Source organism: Daphnia pulicaria, chromosome 1 (assembly GCF_021234035.1).
Source record: "Daphnia pulicaria isolate SC F1-1A chromosome 1, SC_F0-13Bv2, whole genome shotgun sequence".
NCBI classification, from domain to species: Eukaryota; Metazoa; Arthropoda; class Branchiopoda; order Diplostraca; family Daphniidae; genus Daphnia; species Daphnia pulicaria.
The window spans coordinates 29,137,186-29,144,343 of NC_060913.1; positions in this window are offsets into that span (position 1 = coordinate 29,137,186).

A 7,158-nucleotide genomic window follows, 5' to 3' on the forward strand; every position below is an offset into this window, starting at 1 on the left:
GTGCACGCCAATTCACACCAGAGCACGCCAGTGCAAGCCAGAGCACGCCAGAGCACGTCAGAGCACGCCAGTGCACGCCAGAGCACGGTAGAGCACAGCAGAGAACAGCTCAGCACTTGAAGTTGCTATAATATTTTTTTCACTTGTTAAAATCATTTTTTAATTACAGGATGTGTAAATCAATGCCCAATACACCATTTCAAGTCTATTTAATCCATTTCTTCAATTCACACCAGAGCACGCCAGAGCACGCCATTTCACGCCAGAGCACGTCAATGCACGCCAGAGCACGCCAATGCACGCCAGAGCACGCCAGAGCACGCCAGTGCACGCCAGTGCACACCAATTCACACCAGAACACGCCAGAGCACGCCAGTGCACGCCAGAGCACGTCAATGCACGCCAGAGCACTCCATTGCATGTCAAAGCACGCCAGTGCACGCAAGAGCACGCCAGAGCACGCCAGTGCACGCCAGAGCAATTCAATGCACGCCAGAGCACGCCAATTTACACCAGAGCACGCCAGTGCACGCCAGAGCACGCCAATTCACACCAGAGCACGCCAGTGCACGCCACATCACGCCAGTGCACGCAAGAGCACGTCAATGCACGCCAGAGCACGCCAGTGCACGCCAGAGCACTCCAGTGCACGCCAAAGCACGCCAGTGCACGCCAGAGCACGCCCGTGCACGCCAGTGCACGCCAAATCACACCAGAGCACGCCAGTGCACGCCAGAGCACGCCAGAGCATGCCAATTTACACCGGAGCACGCCAGAGCATGCCAATTTACACCGGAGCACGCCAGTTTACGCCAGAGCACGCCAATTCACACCAGAGCACGCCAGTGCACGCCAGAGCACAACAGAGCACGCCAGAGCACGCCAGAGCACGCCAGTGCACGCACGAGTACGTCAATGCACGTCAATGCACGCCAGAGCACGCCAGAGAACGTCAGAGCACGCCAGTGCACGCCAGAGCACGTCAATGCACGCCAGAGCACGCCAGTGCACGCCAGAGCACGCCAGTGCACGCCAGAGCACGTCAGAGCACGCCAGTGCACGCCAGAGCACGTCAATGCACGCCAGAGCACGCCAGTTCACGCCAGAGCACGCCAGTGCACGCCAGAGCACGCCAGTGCACGCCAGTGCACGCCAGAGCACGCCAATTCACACCAGAGCACGCCAGAGCACGCCAATTCACACCAGAGCACGCCAGAGCACGCCAGTGCACGCACGAGTACGTCCATGAACGTCAATGCACGCCAGAGCACGCCAGTGCACGCCAGAGCACGTCAGAGCACGCCAATGCACGCCAGAGCACGTCAATGCACGCCAGAGTACGCCAGTGCACGCAAGAGCACGCCAGTTTACGCCAGAGAACGCCAGTGCACGCCAGAGCACGCCAGTGCACGCCAGTGCACGCCAGAGCAATTCAATGCAAGCCAGAGCACGCCAATTCACACCAGAGCACGCCAGTGCACGCCAGAGCACGCCAGTTCACACCAGTGCACGCCAGAGCACGCCAGAGCACGCCAGTGCACGCACGAGTACGTCAATGCACGCCAGTGAACGCCAGAGCACGCCAGTGCACACCAGAGCACGCCAATTCACACCAGAGCACGTCAATGCACGCCAGAGCACGCCAATTCACACCAGAGCACGCCAGAGCACGCCAGAGCACGCCAATTCACACCAGAGTATGCCAGTGCACGCCAGAGCACGCCAGTGCACGCCAGAGCACTCCAGTGCACGCCAGAGCAAGTCAATGCACGCCAGTGCACGCCAATTCACACCAGAGCACGCCAGTGCACGCCAGTGCACGCCAGAGCACGCCAATTCACACCAGAGCATGCCAGTGCACGCCAGAGCACTCCAGTGCACGCCAGACCAAGTCAATGCACGCCAGTGCACGCCAATTCACACCAGAGCACGCCAGAGCACGCCAGTGCACGCCAGTGCACGCCAGAGCACGTCAATGCACGCCAGAGCAAGCCAGAGCACGCCAGAGCACGCCAGAGCACGGTAGAGCACAGCAGAGAACACCTCAGCACTTGAAGTTGCTATAATATTTTTTTCACTTTTTAAAACCATTTTTTAATTACAGTATGTGTAAATCAATGCCCAATACACCATTTCAAGTCTATTTAATCCATTTCTTCAATTCACACCAGAGCACGCCAGAGCACGCCAGTGCACGCCAGAGCACGCCAATGCACGCCAGAGCACGCCAGTGCACGCCAGAGCACGCCAGTGAACGCCAGTGCACGCCAGAGCACGCCAGTGCATGCCAGAGCAATTCAATGCACGCCAGAGCACGCCAATTCACACCAGAGCACGCCAGTGCACGCCAGAGAAATTCAATGCACGCCAGAGCACGCCAATTCACACCAGAGCACGCCAGTGCACGCCAGAGCACGCCAATTCACACCAGAGTTCGCCAGAGCACGCCAGAGCATGCCAGTGCACGCAAGAGCACGTCAATGCACGCCAGAGAACGCCAGTGAACGCCAGAGCACTTTAGTGCACGCAAAAGCACGCCAGAGCACGCCAGAGCACGCCAATTCACACCAGAGCACGCCAATGCACGCCAGAGCACGCCAGTGCACGCCAGAGCACGCCAATTCACACCAGAGCACGCCAGTGCACGCCAGAGCACGCCAGAGCACGCCAGAGCACGCCAGTGCACGCACGAGTACGTAAATGCACGCCAGTGCACGCCAGAGCACGCCAGAGCACGCCAGAGCACGCCAGAGAACTCCATTGCACGCCAGAGCACGCCAATTCACACCAGAGCACGTCAATGCACGCCAGAGCACGCCAGTGCACGCCAGAGCACGCCAATTCACACCAGAGCAGCCAGAGCACGCCAGTGCACGCCAGAGCACGTCAATGCACGCCAGAGCACGCCAGTGCACGCCAGAGCACGTCAGTGCACGCCAGAGCACGACAGTGCACGCCAGAGCACGCAAGTGCACGCCAGAGCATTCTAGTGCACGCCAGAGCAATTCAATGCACGCCAGAGCACGCCAATTCACACCAGAGCACGCCATTGCACGCCAGAGCACGACAATTCACACCAGAGCACGCCAGAGCACGCCAGAGCACTCCAGTGCACGCCAAAGCACGCCAGAGCATGCCAGAGCACGCCAGAGCATGCCAGTGCACGCCAGTGTACGCCAATTCACACCAGAGCACGCCAGTGCACGCCAGAGCACGCCAGTGCACGCCAGAGCACGCCAGTGCACGCCAGTGCACGCCAGAGCAAGTCAATGCACGCCAGAGCACGCCAGAGCACGCCAGAGCACGCTAGTGCACGCCAGAGCAATTCAATGCACGCCAGAGCACGCCAGAGCACGCCAGAGCACGCCAAAGAACGCAAGTGCACGCCAGAGCACTCAAGTGCACGCCAGTGCACGCCAATTCACACCAGAGCACGCCAGTGCAAGCCAGAGCACGCCAGAGCACGTCAGAGCACGCCAGTGCACGCCAGAGCACGGTAGAGCACAGCAGAGAACAGCTCAGCACTTGAAGTTGCTATAATATTTTTTTCACTTGTTAAAATCATTTTTTAATTACAGGATGTGTAAATCAATGCCCAATACACCATTTCAAGTCTATTTAATCCATTTCTTCAATTCACACCAGAGCACGCCAGAGCACGCCAGTGCACGCCAGAGCACGTCAATGCACGCCAGAGCACGCCAATGCACGCCAGAGCACGCCAGAGCACGCCAGTGCACGCCAGTGCACACCAATTCACACCAGAACACGCCAGAGCACGCCAGTGCACGCCAGAGCACGTCAATGCACGCCAGAGCACTCCATTGCATGTCAAAGCACGCCAGTGCACGCAAGAGCACGCCAGAGCACGCCAGTGCACGCCAGAGCAATTCAATGCACGCCAGAGCACGCCAATTTACACCAGAGCACGCCAGTGCACGCCAGAGCACGCCAATTCACACCAGAGCACGCCAGTGCACGCCACATCACGCCAGTGCACGCAAGAGCACGTCAATGCACGCCAGAGCACGCCAGTGCACGCCAGAGCACTCCAGTGCACGCCAAAGCACGCCAGTGCACGCCAGAGCACGCCCGTGCACGCCAGTGCACGCCAAATCACACCAGAGCACGCCAGTGCACGCCAGAGCACGCCAGAGCATGCCAATTTACACCGGAGCACGCCAGTTTACGCCAGAGCACGCCAATTCACACCAGAGCACGCCAGTGCACGCCAGAGCACAACAGAGCACGCCAGAGCACGCCAGAGCACGCCAGTGCACGCACGAGTACGTCAATGCACGTCAATGCACGCCAGAGCACGCCAGAGCACGTCAGAGCACGCCAGTGCACGCCAGAGCACGTCAATGCACGCCAGAGCACGCCAGTGCACGCCAGAGCACGCCAGTGCACGCCAGAGCACGTCAGAGCACGCCAGTGCACGCCAGAGCACGTCAATGCACGCCAGAGCACGCCAGTTCACGCCAGAGCACGCCAGTGCACGCCAGAGCACGCCAGTGCACGCCAGTGCACGCCAGAGCACGCCAATTCACACCAGAGCACGCCAGAGCACGCCAATTCACACCAGAGCACGCCAGAGCACGCCAGTGCACGCACGAGTACGTCCATGAACGTCAATGCACGCCAGAGCACGCCAGTGCACGCCAGAGCACGTCAGAGCACGCCAATGCACGCCAGAGCACGTCAATGCACGCCAGAGTACGCCAATGCACGCAAGAGCACGCCAGTTTACGCCAGAGAACGCCAGTGCACGCCAGAGCACGCCAGTGCACGCCAGTGCACGCCAGAGCAATTCAATGCACGCCAGAGCACGCCAATTCACACCAGAGCACGCCAGTGCACGCCAGAGCACGCCAGTTCACACCAGTGCACGCCAGAGCACGCCAGAGCACGCCAGTGCACGCACGAGTACGTCAATGCACGCCAGTGAACGCCAGAGCACGCCAGTGCACACCAGAGCACGCCAATTCACACCAGAGCACGTCAATGCACGCCAGAGCACGCCAGTGCACGTCAGAGCACGCCAATTCACACCAGAGCACGCCAGAGCACGCCAGAGCACGCCAATTCACACCAGAGTATGCCAGTGCACGCCAGAGCACGCCAGTGCACGCCAGAGCACTCCAGTGCACGCCAGAGCAAGTCAATGCACGCCAGTGCACGCCAATTCACACCAGAGCACGCCAGTGCACGCCAGTGCACGCCAGAGCACGCCAATTCACACCAGAGCATGCCAGTGCACGCCAGAGCACTCCAGTGCACGCCAGACCAAGTCAATGCACGCCAGTGCACGCCAATTCACACCAGAGCACGCCAGTGCACGCCAGAGCACGCCAGAGCACGCCAGTGCACGCCAGTGCACGCCAGAGCACGTCAATGCACGCCAGAGCAAGCCAGAGCACGCCAGAGCACGCCAGAGCACGGTAGAGCACAGCAGAGAACACCTCAGCACTTGAAGTTGCTATAATATTTTTTTCACTTTTTAAAACCATTTTTTAATTACAGTATGTGTAAATCAATGCCCAATACACCATTTCAAGTCTGTTTAATCCATTTCTTCAATTCACACCAGAGCACGCCAGAGCACGCCAGTGCACGCCAGAGCACGCCAATGCACGCCAGAGCACGCCAGTGAACGCCAGTGCACGCCAGAGCACGCCAGTGCACGCCAATGCACGCCAGAGCACGCCAGAGCACGCCAGAGCACGCCAGAGCACGCCAGAGCACGCCAGAGCACGCCAGTGCACGCCAGAGCACGCCAATTCACACCAGAGCACGTCAATGCACGCCAGAGCACGCCAGTGCACGCCAGAGCACGCCAATTCACACCAGAGCACGCCAGAGAACGCCAGTGCACGCCAGAGCACGTCAATGCACGCCAGAGCACGCCAGGGCACGCCAGTGCACGGCAGAGCACGCCAGTGCACGCCAGAGCAATTCAATGAACGCCAGAGCACGCCAATTCATACCAGAGCACGCCAGTGCACGCCAGTGCACTCCAATTCACACCAGAGCACGCCATTGCAAGCCAGAGCACGCCAGAGCACGCCAGAGCACGCCAGTGCACGCCAGAGCACGGTAGAGCACAGCAGAGAACAGCTCAGCACTTGAAGTTGCTATAATATTTTTTTCACTTGTTAAAATAATTTTTTAATTACAGGATGTGTAAATCAATGCCCAATACACCATTTCAAGTCTATTTAATCCATTTCTTCAATTCACACCAGAGCACGCCAGAGCACGCCAGTGCACGCCAGAGCACGTCAATGCACGCCAGAGCACGCCAGTGCACGCCAGAGCACGCCAGTGAACGCCAGTGCACGCCAGAGCACGCCAGTGCACGCCAGAGCACGCCAGTGCATGCCAGAGCAATTCAATGCACACCAGAGCACGCCAATTCACACCAGAGCACGCCAGTGCACGCCAGAGAAATTCAATGCACGCCAGAGCACGCCAATTCACACCAGAGCACGCCAGTGCACGCCAGAGCACGCCAATTCACACCAGAGTTCGCCAGAGCACGCCAGAGCATGCCAGTGCACGCAAGAGCACGTCAATGCACGCCAGAGAACGCCAGTGAACGCCAGAGCACTTTAGTGCACGCAAAAGCACGCCAGAGCACGCCAGAGCACGCCAATTCACACCAGAGCACGCCAATGCACGCCAGAGCACGCCAGTGCACGCCAGAGCACGCCAATTCACACCAGAGCACGCCAGAGCACGCCAGTGCACGCCAGAGCACGTCAATGCACGCCAGAGCACGCCAGTGCACGCCAGAGCACGCCAGGGCACGCCAGTGCACGCCAGAGCACGCCAGTGCACGCCAGAGCACGCCAGTGCACGCCAGAGCAATTCAATGAACGCCAGAGCACGCCAATTCATACCAGAGCACGCCAGTGCACGCCAGAACACGCCAATTCACACCAGAGCACGCCAGAGCACGCCAGAGCACTCCAGTGCACGCCAAAGTACGCCAGAGCAAGACAGAGCACGCCAGAGCATGCCAGTGCACGCCAGTGTACGCCGATTCACACCAGAGCACGCCAGTGCACGCCAGAGCACGCCAGTGCACGCCAGAGCACGCCAGTGCACGCCAGAGCACGCCAGTGCACCCCAGAGCACGCCAGTGCACGCCAGAGC